This window comes from Hemiscyllium ocellatum, chromosome 1 (genome assembly GCF_020745735.1).
Source record: "Hemiscyllium ocellatum isolate sHemOce1 chromosome 1, sHemOce1.pat.X.cur, whole genome shotgun sequence".
NCBI classification, from domain to species: domain Eukaryota; kingdom Metazoa; phylum Chordata; class Chondrichthyes; order Orectolobiformes; family Hemiscylliidae; genus Hemiscyllium; species Hemiscyllium ocellatum.
In genome coordinates, this window is record NC_083401.1 from 43287885 (window position 1) to 43300708 (window position 12824).

General features: G+C 42.4%; 1 protein-coding gene across 1 annotated transcript in view; it reads left to right on the forward strand.

Moving 5' to 3' along the window:
- The window catches only part of dcc (DCC netrin 1 receptor), a 990886-nt gene that overhangs the window by 361339 nt on the left and 616723 nt on the right, over nucleotides 1–12824 (forward strand). The gene's annotated exons all lie outside the window — the stretch shown is intronic.

The following is a 12824-nucleotide window of genomic DNA, read 5'->3' on the forward strand; positions in this document are numbered from 1 at the left end:
CATCCTCCCATTCTTAGATAAACAATAAAAAAAATCAGGAATGAATGATTTAATCACCACAAGGAAACAATGTCATTTTCCTCTCATTTAACTTAATGATAATCATTGTTAAAGGTGCACAACTTATTCTCTCAGCCCTGCACAGCTCACTTCTATCTCCTTCTGAAAATCCACAAACTGGACTAGCTGCCCATAGTTTGAGCCTGCTCCTGCCCCATGGAACTCGTGTCTTCCTACCTTGACTCAGTCTTCTCTCCCTGGCCCAGTCCTAGCCCAAATACATCTGTGATTCCTCTGTTTTGGAATTTCCAGTTTACAGGCCCCAGCTGCCTCCTTTTTCCCAAGGACATGCAATCCCTTTACATGTCCATCCCCTACCAGGATGGCCTAAGGGCTCTCCACTTCTTCCTGGAGCCAGGGTCTGAATGGTCCCCATCCACCACCCTCCTCCACCTGGCCGAGCTCATCCTCACCCTCAACAACTTCTCTTTTAACTCCTTTCATTTTTCCTCAGGTCAGAGGGGTGGCTATGGGTACCAGCATGGGCTCCCAATTCAGCCTGTCACTTCATGCGGTATTGGAACATTCCTTCTTACAGTCCTATTCAGGCCCCCACCCACAATTCTTTCTGTGATACATTGATATATCACTGGTGCTGCTTCACTTTCTTTTTCAGAATTGAAAAAAATTCATCGACTCCACTTCCAATTTCCATCCCGCCCTCACTCTCATCTGGCCCATCTCTGACTCCTTCCTTCCTTGATATCTCTGTTTCCATTTCTGGGGATAGATTGGCCACTGGCCATTCTCAACCCACCAACTCCCACAGTTATCTGAACTATGCATCCTCACATCCTGTTTCCTGTAAAAACTCCATTCCATCTCTCAGTTCCTACATCTCCGTCGCATATGTTCCAAAAGGGCCAACTTCATCAAGGGAGACTCCGAAATGCCCCACCTTCTTCCTCAACTGAGGATTCCCCAGTACTGTTGACGAGAAGATCCTCAATGAGGTCCAAACTATTTCCTGCACTACTGTCCTCATTTCCTCTTCTCCCTCTCACAACAGCGATAGGTTTGCCCTTATCCTCAGCTACCATCCCACCAGCATCCACATCCAGAGGATCATCCGCTGCCGTTTCTTCCACCTCCAGCAAAATGCTGCATATATTCCCCTCCCCTCCATTGTCCGCCTTCCGCAGGGATCCCTCCCTCTGGGACACCCTGGTCCACTCTTCCTTCATTTCCAACACCTCACCATGCCCCACGTCATCTTCCCCTGCAGCCGCCAAAAGTGTAACACCTGCCCATTTACCTCCTCACTCCACTGTAGCCAAGGGACCTAACATACCTTCCAGATGAAGCAGAACTTTACCTGCAGTTCTCACAATCTAACCTACCACATTCACTGCTTATAATGTGGTCTCCTCTATGTTGGGGAAACGAAAAGGAAATTGGGTGACTGTTTCACAGAACATTTACATTCTGCCCACAAAAAAAAATACCTTGAGCTTCTAGCTGTCTGTCACTTTAACACACCGCCCTGTTCTCTGCCCAGCATCTCTGTCTCAGGTTTGCTGCAGTGTTCCAGTGAAGCTCAGTGCAAGTTGGAAGAACAGCACCTCATTTTAGGCTCGGGGACTCTGTGTTCCTCCAGACTCAATATCGAGTTCAAACTTTTCGGGCCTGAACTCCCTCATGACCTAGCTCCCTACCACACACTCCAGGCCTTGTTATCACACAGTCTGCCGTTACACAGTACCTAATGTTAGTCACTAACAGTGTCCATTAACAACTATTCACCCTCCCAGCCAGATCGTTATCCATTCCTTTGTCTGTCCAACTGTTCTTCTCTCTCTCTGGGCTCAATCCCTACCTATTGTTTACTCCTTACTTCCCCCTCCCTCCCTATCTTCTGCATATAAACTGACATTTTCCAAGCTACCATCTATCCTGAAGAAGGGTCACCGCACCCAAAACATTAACTTTGATTTCTATTCACAGATGTTGCCAGACCTGCTGAGCTTTTTGAGCAACTTCTGTTTTTGTTATAGTTTTTTAATCTATTTACTGGACTTCATTTGGATGAAGTTCAACACCCAAGTGCTAAAAATGAGAATTGTCTTCTGTGTCATGTTGTAATAGTACAATATACTGTACCTTAGAATGACAGTCACAAAACGTACACCTGTCAGTTTAAATATGATAATCCTGGCAATGTCATATTGATAAGAATATGTAAAATCCCCCTTAATGTTAGGGAGGAGGAGGTACAGCTAGCTCACTGATGTATACATTCAGTGTCTGGTTTCGGTTTGCACTAAAAGTAGGCAATTGCCCCAAATATTCCTGAAAAGACACCTTTGTGGAAAAGACTGATAAAGTCTGTTTGTTATTGCCTTTTTTTTTAATAAATTGAAAGTTTTGAAAAATGAATCATTGTGAGATTTTTCACTGCTTGGTCTGCTTGCAAAAGTGCTGGAGGAGGCTGAAGATTGAAAGCCCTGTGATTTAACATGAGCACCTACCATTTTCACAGTGGGGAGAATGGGATCAGCTGGTATTTCTCACATTTTTGGAGGTTTTTGGCCAGAAGCTGACAGATATCTCCACTCTGTTCTGATTTTGATGACCCAGGTGTGCGAAATTCAATGTGCACAGGTTGGACTTGGTAAGAGCTTTGTGGATTTATTTTCATAAACAAGGTACACTCTGGATATAGTGCTAGGATACTTGGGAAAAAGGAAATATTCTTTGGGGTTGTTAAAAACAGACGTTCATCTGTGTAAAATGTGCATAAGCTCATTTACTGTCATTTTCATTGGAACTGATGATAGATACTTAGAGCTTTATATTATTTAATCTCAGCAATTGCCCTGAAATTTTCCCATGATGCACTGGGTGAGTTTCCATGTTAGATGGAAAGGAAAAGAGTGGTAGGGGATTTGGATTGGCATGAGTTAGCATTAAATTGACATGGAGGGCCATGACTGTCGGCATTAAAGATAGATTGGCACGGACAGTGAGGGATTGTGGGGGTTGTGTGAAGGTGCACAGATTGGCGTGAAGGACATGAGGAAAACATTCATTCAGTTATACACTTAGACAAGTGACATGAGCAGACATTCTAGTGACTCACTTGCTGATTATTCCTTCCTCGTGGTGAGGAAGTGTCTGTTGAAGCATTCCCGAGGTCTGCAATCAATACTTTGTGATTAGTGAGCATCAATCTCTGCCCTACCATCTGCTGAAGCACCAGTGTATTGGTCCGCTGCATAGATGACAGTCATGTACAAGTTTCTATTTTATGAAACTACATAATGTTAAAGTGCATGCTTTTAGAACATATTACTTTCATTCTGTTGTGCCATTCCCATTTTTCAGTTTGCAGTAGTCCATTTGACTGATTTTAAGGCTGAGAGAGCACTAATTCATGAGGCAATCCCACAAGGCTATAGTTTGATTGTAAGCTCTGTGCCTGAGTAAAGTTCTTATTTTTAATCACAACTTACCCTATTTCTCTTCTAAAGGAACCAACTCTCTTCAACTATTCAACTATTCTCTGCTGCTAGCCTGGTGTTGATGCTTCCTGTCTGAGTTTTTGTGTGAGGCACTTAGCATTGGAGGAGATCAACTGTCACACCATCCTGTAATCTCATGATGTTTGAACATTCTAGCACCTCAGGTTTTTTTTCCCCTGTAGTTGATCCTGAATTAATAAAGCTTTAGTCTCATGATCACATTGAGCTTCTTCAAAGGGCAAATTCACCTATTAGGTTTTTAACTAGTAATTTAGAATCTTTGGTGATATAACATGTTACATGCAGAAGTATGTTATGGAACAGAAAACTAGCCATTTCGTTGTTCAGCCACATGTAAATAGAAATTTCATTGCAGCAACCTCATCAGCGCAATGCACTTTGCATGCTTCAGCTCAAATACACAACATTGTAACATCTCAAAGTGAATTGATTTCCGTTCAAAGAATTTCTTAAGAGTTTCATCCTTTTTATTTGAATGGCTTCTTTGTTATTACAATTTTAGCATCATAGGGCTGTATGTCTGTGTTGGTATTTGATCACACTAAGCGACCAGCTGTACTAATTCAGCATGACGCCATTAAAGATATCACAATTCAATTAATACTCTGTGCTCCACTTGTATCCTTGAAGTTGAACTGCTACATTTGGTTTAGGATCAAAAAAAGGAAATACTGTTAGCATCCCTACTGTTGATCACTATTTCGTGACTATTACAGAAAAGTACATGATGTGAATGTTGGATGAATATAGGACCAAATCTGGTTGCAATGGAATAAATGGTGAAATTGTGATGAAGCTGCTCCGTTAACAAGGTTAGCTTGTCCTTGTTCTTTAGTTCAGAGTGGTCTTAAAGACATAGGTTCCAGGGTGTCTAATTTTCTTGGATTTTAGGGCCAATTTGAAAAGAATTAGAGTTCAGTACATGGGAGGTACTGGAAGAGCCTGGAGATCTCAGAGCATTTCAGGGTTGGAGGAGGTTCTTGAGTGAGTGAGCGTGTCTCTGTGGATGATTTGAAAACAAGGGAAATCATTTTAAAACTGCTTCAAATGTGTCAGTAAATGAATGGATGGATGATGGATGAACAGGATCAGTAACCTCAGAAAAAGAAGATTGAAAACTTGAAGGGGAAAATATTTCCTTCAGTAAAATTTTTTTAAAAATCACTTTTCCTGTTGAAGGTGGAAAACTGTAATAATAATTTAATGGATAGTCATGCTCTGTTGATTCATGATGTAGATAAAAATACTGCATTTGAGTTACATCATCATCATTGTTCAACTACTACACAGTGATAGAGGCATAGAGTCTTAGAATGTTGCCTCCCTGGTGCAAGGGTCAGGTATGTCCCTGAGCAGTAACAGGGGGAAGGTGATAAGGCAGAGGTTGTGTTGCACATTGGTACCACATGGAAATAGTTAGAATGAGTGATGAAATCCTGCATCAGGCATTCAGGGAGATGGTCAGTAGAGGTAAGAAGGAGGACCTTGAAGGCGCCAGAACAAGTTAATGGAGTGGGTAAGAAAGTGCACTAGAAACTTGCCTTTATCATCAATACACAGATGATAAGAGCAGAGAGGTCATGTCGGAACTGTACAGAACTTTGGTTCGGCCACAGCTTGAGTACTGTGTGCAGTTCTAGTCACCACACTTAAGGAAGGAATTGTTCTGAAAGATGAGATTCACGCGTATGTTGTCTGGAATGGAACATTTCAACTATGAGGAGAGACTGGATAAGCTTGGATTGTTTTCTTTGGAGAAGTTGAAGGGAGACCTGATAAAGGTCTATAAGATTATGAGAAGCATGGACAGGATGGACAGAATATGGTTCTGAGAGAGGCCCATCCAACCTGAAATGTTAATCCTGGTTTCTCTCCACAGATGCTGCCAGACCTGCAGAGGTTTTCCAGAAGTTTCTGTTTTTGTTTGTGAACAAAATGCAACCATTCCCCTTAGTTAAAAGGTGAATAACAAGGGGGCATAATTTTCAAATGGAAAACACTGGGATTGGAAAAGATGTGAGGAAAAGCAGAGTCTAGATTAGTGTGGTGCTGGAAAAGCACAGCAGGTCAGGTGGCATCAGAGGAACAAGAAAAGCGGAACAAGTAGGAAATGTATTGTAGGTGGACACAGTAGAAAATGTGGGTGGTGATGGGATGTGGAATGCATTGCCTGGAAACCTCTCAACCTTGTAAAAAGTACTTTGATCAGCGGTTGAAATGGCATAAAATTCAAGGCTAAAGTCCGAATGCAGGAAAGTGAATGGTGTAGGTAATAGTGTATTTGTGGCAGTGCAGACTTGATGGACCCAAGGTGTTCTTCTGCATTGAATGATTTATTATGCAGCACTCCAGTGTGATAACAGTAAAGTAGGCTTGAACTTAAATGAAAATAAAAATAGAAAGTGCTGGAGAAACAGGATTCAACACATTGATTCTTGTTTCTCTCTCTACAGATGCTTCCAGATCTGTTGAGTTTCTCGAGCACTTTCTGTTTTTATTTCAGATTTTCAGCATGCACTGAATTTTACTTTTATTTGAACTTCAATGGACTTGGCTTTCTGAAGCAAGGTTGATTGTGCTTCCACTGAACCAAGACTAATACGTGCCTAATGGAATGAAAGACACCTACTCAAATGGGCAACATGAAAAGCATTTACTTTAATGCCAGGAGTATAGCGTGTAATGCAGATGACCTTAGGGCTTGAATTGGTGCCTGGGATTATGATATTATTGCCATCACAGAAACTTGGTTGAAGGAAGGGCATGATGATTGGCAACTAAATGTTCCAGGACATAGACGTTTCAGACAGGATAGGGAGGGAAGTAAAAGAGGGGGAGGAGTTGCATTGCTGGTATCACGGCTGTGCTAAAGGAGAACACTATGGCGGTCTTGGCGAGTAAGACATTATGGGTGGAGCTGAGAAATAAGAAGGGTGCAGTTACATTGTTGGGGCTGTATTACAGACCTCCCAACAGTGAGGGGAGGTAGAAGAACAAATAGGTAAACAGATTATGAATAGATGTACAAGCAATAGGGTAGTGGTGATGGAAGATATTAATTTTCCCAACACTGACTGGGATACACATAGCGTCAGAGGTCTAGAATTTGTAAGAAGCATCCAGGAGAGTTTTCCAGAGCAGAATGTCAATAGTCTGATGAGGGAAGGGGCTATATTGGACCTAGTATTGGGGAACAAGCCAGGATAAGTGATAAAAGTTGTGGTGGGGGATTTCTTTGGGAACAGTGACCACAATTCTATAAGTTTTAGAATACTCTTAGGTAAAGAAGAGAGTGGTCCTAAGGGAAGAGTACTGAACGGGGCCAAGGCCAATTATATCAAAATTAGACAGGAGCTGGGAAATGTGGATTGGACCTGATTGAGGTTTACAAAATCATGAAGGTATAGACAGGGTGGATAAAGACAAGCTATTTGAAGGGAAGTCCACATTTGAGATGTGGGAGGCTTTCAAAGATAGGTTAGTGGTTGTGCAGGACAGGCATGTCCCATTGAAGGCAAAGGAATAGGAAAGGCAAGATTCATGAACCGTGGATGACAGGAGAAATTGTCCGACAAGCCAAGAAGAAAAGGGAAGCGTGCATAAGATGTAGGTAGCTAAGAACAGAACGGACCCTGGAGGAATATCAGAAGAGTAGGACAAGTCTTAAACAAGCAATCAAGAGGGCTAAAAGGGGTCATGAAATAGCTTTAGCAAGCAAAATTAAGGAAATTCCCAAAGCATTTTATTCTTTGGGTAACTAGAGAAAAGATTGAAGAAAATATAATGAAGGAAGGCTGAGTGCTAAACCTGAGAGAATGGGTGAGATTCTGAATGATTAACTTGCATCAGTGTTCACTGGGAAGAGGAACATGATGAATCTTGAGATTAGAGATAGAAGTTTGATTAGTCTGGATCACGTTGGCATAAGTAGGGAAGATGTGTTGGGTAGGCTAGAGGTTATTAAGGTGGACAAATTACCAGGACCGGATGGGATCTATCCCAGGTTGCTGAGGGAGGCGAGAGAGGAAATAGTTGGGGCCCTGACAGATATCTTTGTGGCGTCTTTAAACTCAGGTGAGGTGATGGAGGACTGGAAGGTTGTTCATGTTGTCCCCCTGTACAAGAAGGGTAGTAGGAGTATTCTGGGTAACTACAGACCAGTGAGCCTGACGTCAGTGGTGGGAAGTTACTGGAGAGGGTACTGAGAGATCGGATCTATTTATATTTCAAAAAGAATGAGCTTATCAGTGATAGGCAACATGGTTTTGTGTGGGGGAGATTGTGCCTTATCAACTTAATAGAGTTCTTCGAGGAAGTGACCAAGTTGATAGATGAAGGAAGGGCTGTTGATGTCATATACATGGACTTTAGTGAGGCGTTTGATAAGGTTCCCCATTGTAGACTAATGGAGAAAGTGAAGTCACATGGTGTGCAGGGTGTTCTAGCTAGGTGGATAAAGAACTGGTTGAGCAATAGGAGACAGAGAGTAATAGTTGAAGGGAGTTTCTCAAAATGGAGAAAGGTGACCAGTGGTGTTCCACAGGGATCAGTGCTGGGATCACTGTTATTTGTAATGTACATAAATGATCTGGAAGAGGGCATGATCAGCAAGTTTGCAGATGACACGAAGATTGGTGGAGCAGCAGAAAGCATAAGGGACTGTCAGAGACTGCAGGAGGATATAGATAGACTGGAGAGTTGGGCAGAAAAGTGGCAGATGGCTTTTAATCCAGACAAATGTGAGGTGATGCATTTAGGCAAGACTAATTCTAGAGCAAATTATACAATGAATGGAAGAGCCTTGGGAAAAGTTGATAGGCAGAGAGATTTGGGAGTGCAGGTCCGTTGTACCCTGAAGGTTGCTGCACAGGTGGATAGAGTGGTCAAAAAGGCATATAATATGCTTGCCTTCATTGGACGGGGTACATAGAACATAGAACATAGAAGGATACAGCGCAGTACAGGCCCTTCGGCCCTCGATGTTGCGCCGACCGAATCCTACCTAACCTATACTAGCCCAATAACTTCCAAATGCCTATCCAATGCCCGCTTAAATGACCATAAAGAAGGAGAGTTCACCACTGATACGGGCAGGGCATTCCATGAACTCACAACCCGCTGTGTGAAGAATCTACCCCTAACATCTGTCCTATACCTACCACCCCTTAATTTAAAGCTATGTCCCCTCGTAACACCTGACTCCATTAGCGGTAAAAGGTTCTTAGTATCTACCCTATCTAAACCCCTAATCATCTTATACACTTCTATCAGATCTCCCCTAAACCTTCTCTTCTCCAATGAGAACAGCCCCAAGTGCCTCAGCCTTTCCTCATAAGATTTTCCTACCATTCCAGGCAACATCCTGGTAAACCTCCTCTGCACTCGTTCTAAAGCTTCCACATCCTTCCTATAGTATGGCGACCAAAACTGCACACAATACTCCAGATGAGGCCGCACCAGAGTCTTATACAACTGCAACATGACCTCAGGACTCCGGAACTCAATTCCTCTGCCAATAAAGCCCAGTACACCATATGCCTTCCTCACAGCACTATTTACCTGGGTATTGAGTATAAAAGCTGGCATGTCATGCTAAAATTGTACAAGACATTGGTTCGGCCGCATTTAGAATAATATGTACAGTTCTGGTCGCAATATTACCAAAAGGATGTGGACGCTTTGGAGAGGGTGCAGAGAAGGTTTATGAGGATGTTGCCTGGTATGGAAGGTGCTAGCTATGAAGAGAGGTTGAGTAGGTTAGGTTTATTTTCACTAGAAAAAAGGAGATTGAGGGGGGACCTGATTGAGGTTTACAAAATCATGAAGGTATAGACAGGGTGGATAAAGACAAGCTTTTTCCCGGGGTAAAGGATTCAATAACGAGAGGTCATGCTTTAAAGGTAAGAGGTGGAAAGTTTAAGGGGGATACCCGCAGCAAGTACTTCACGCAGAGGGCGGTGGGCGTTTGGAATGTGTTGCCAGCAGAGGTGGTAGAGGCAGGCATGGTAGATTCATTTAAGATGCATCTGGACAGATGCATGAGTAGGTGGGGAGCAGAGGGATACAGGTGCTTAGGAATTGACTGACAGGTTTAGACAGTACATTTGGATCAGCTCAGGCTTGGAGGGCTGAAGGTCCTGTTCCTGGGCTGTAAATTTTCTTTGTTCTTTGTTGCATACTGTAATATTATATACTATCATACATTTGGCCTGAATGCCTCTGGGAGAAGCAGAGGGGTTGGAAGAGATGTGAGGAGAATCGATTTGAAAGGAAGGGAAAGGAAGATCTCAGCCAAACCAGAGTTCTGTGTCTGATGAGTATCTGTACTGGGATGTTGTATTGATTTCAGGGGTTTGTGTTCACAGCTCCTGAAGATAGGTAGTCAAGCATTTGTCTTCAATTTTCAGAATGTTAATTGAGTTTGTTAAGAAGCAGCAGTTTTGATGTGGTTTACTATTTAATTGGATAAATGAAATATATGACTTCCAACAGATGAGAATTCTTTACCAATCCCAAAGTGTTTCTGGGGAAGGGAGGGGCAGAGGTCGCAGTTTCGAAGTGATGGAGTGTTCATCCCTGATTTTGTGCAGTTTTTGGTAGCAACGCTCTTTGTTCTTCATCAGAAAAAAAAGAACTTAGTTCTGTTGAAGAGTCAGCAGACTCGAAACATTAGCTTTCCGTCCACTGATATTGCCAGACCTACTGAGTATCTCCAGCAATTTCTGTTTTTGTTTCAGTTCTCAATATCGGCCGTTCTTTGCTTAATTTTAGTCTTTGTTCCTCCCTCGACCCCGTTTCTGCGTGACTTTCCAACAGGCCCTCCTGTTTCCTCCCACAGTCCGAAGATGTGTCGGTTAGGTGAATTGGCCATGCTAAATTACCCATAGTGTTCAGAGATGTGTCGGTTAAGTGCATTAGTCAGAGTAAATGTAGAGTAATAGGGTAGGGGAACGCGTCTGGGTGTGTTACTCTTTGGAGGGTCGGGGTGGACTTGTTGGGCTGAAGGGCCGGTTTCCACACTAGGGATTCTATGATTTTGGGGAACTCCTTGTCTTCCTCCAAGAAGATAGTGGGCCATTGCCCTGGATCTTAACTCACTCTCTGTCTCTCTCTGTCTCTGTCTCTGTCTCTCTCTCTCTCTGCCTACCAAACCCTGTTGATGTACCTTATTTTGGGGGCTGGTAGTCAATGCTATCTCAATCACCTGTCTGAATTCTTTCACCCGAGAACCATTGTTCCCTTGCCCACCTCCATTTGAAGATTAATTTTCATTCCTTGTCAGAACAAAGACTTCTTATTTTCCCAACCACTGCATTCATATTAGAGGTGTTGGCATCTGATAAACGTTTTGTTTATGCTGGCAGAAGGTGAGTTACTACTGGAACACAGTTAAATGAGGTTTCATGCTTCAGGAAAGTATTAGATATGAAATACTGCAAGAGCTCACTTTTAAAGGAGACCTGAATTTCCAACAGTACAAACAGGTAGCACCTGTAGAATTGTATCTCAATGTGACATTGTGCTTATAACACAGCAATAGATCAATGATAAACATGAATCATCCTACAACATTCCACGGACTTACCTTTTGTAAATTGCTTGTAGAGAAATGATGTGTCTTTTGGCAGATAGAATTATTCAAAGCCCCATCTGTCCCTCTTTTCAGATGGAAAAGGTTCCATGACACTATTGAAAGAAGCTCAGAGAAATTTTATGTAGCCAGCAATTAGGCCAACAAATGCAATGTTTGCATTCATTTGAGAGGATTAGACTGCAAGAGCAGGGGTATACTGCTGAGGATGTGTGAGGCTCTGACCAGATCGCACTTGATATACTGTGAGTGGTTTTGGGTCCCAGACTTCAGGCAACATGTGCTGGCCCTGGAGAATGTCCAGAGCAGGTTCACAAGGTTGATTCTGGGGATGAAGGATTTGTCATTTAAGGAGCGGTTGTGAACTCTAGGTCTGTGCTCGATGGAGTTTTAAAGACAAGGGAGCTCTAATTGAAACTTGCAGAATACTGAGAGGCCTAGATAGAGTAGATACAGCTAAGATGTTTCCACTAGTAGGAGAGGCTAGGACCTGAGGGTACAAACTCAGATGACAAATTTCTTCAGCCAGAGGGTGGTGAATCTATGAAATTCATTGCCATAGGTGGCCAATACATTCAGTGTCTTTAAGACAGCGATGGATAGGTTCTTGGGTGGTAAGGGCATGATCAAATGACAGAGCAGATCAAATGAGCTGAATGGCCTAATGCTCCATTCTATATCTTATGGTCTTATGATCTCCCTTTTGTTCTACCTGATATTTCTTTCTCACACAGCAACACTTAAACAGAATAATTCTTGTTTTGTGTGGAACCTGGTCATATTATCAATTAGTTGTTACAATGTATTTTGACTGTAACCGATTTGGGATATCCTGATGTCATGAGAAGTGATGTATGAATCCAAATTCTTTAAGGCACTGTTGAAATCCAGGTATTATGATCTAGTCGTGGTGGACTATCTGATAAATTGGCAGGAATTCAGTCAGTTTGTTTGTCTTTGAACCTTATCTATTTGTGATGAATATGGTCGATTAGACCCTACACAGTCCTTAAGCTGTGTAGAAACGATGGTAGAAATTGGTTTGGAGACCATTTGGGACTGTGCAAAATAACTTTATTCCACATTGATTCAGCTCAGTGTTCAGTGAAAGAGAAATCAGCGAGCTATCACACACAATGAACTGGAGAAAGAGAATGATTGGCAGTTCCCGTAATTCATGTGTTGCAGTAAAAGCCAGGTCACTTAATCCTCCCCAGATGCATTTAAAGGTACAGCACAGTACCAGGGGGAAAAAAAAATGATTGCTACATTGTTGTTACACTGAAATCTATCTTCCTCTATTAAAGATTACAAATGACAACATGGTTGGTCATGTAATATGCTGGAACTCCAAAGCATTCTGCTGAATGTAGCAGGCCATATTGTACTGGATGAGGTGGAGGGGAGACCACTGTGAATCTCTACCAAGTAAGCTATTAACAGATAGGCTCCAATTCGATCCTTGAGTTGTATGGAGTTATTCTTTTATCTGTCAGGGCAGCAGTACAAGTAACAATGATTGACTTCCATTTTTTCATATGGTGGGAAATTAAACAAAGCCAGAGAATGTTTATGGTGATCACTGCTCAAAAAATGTGGTTTTTTTCTGAGTTTTGGCAAAGACTGGACTACATCTGGCGATGTCGATCTCAGCATTGTACTAGAATACAATTGTTGTCCACAAATTCATC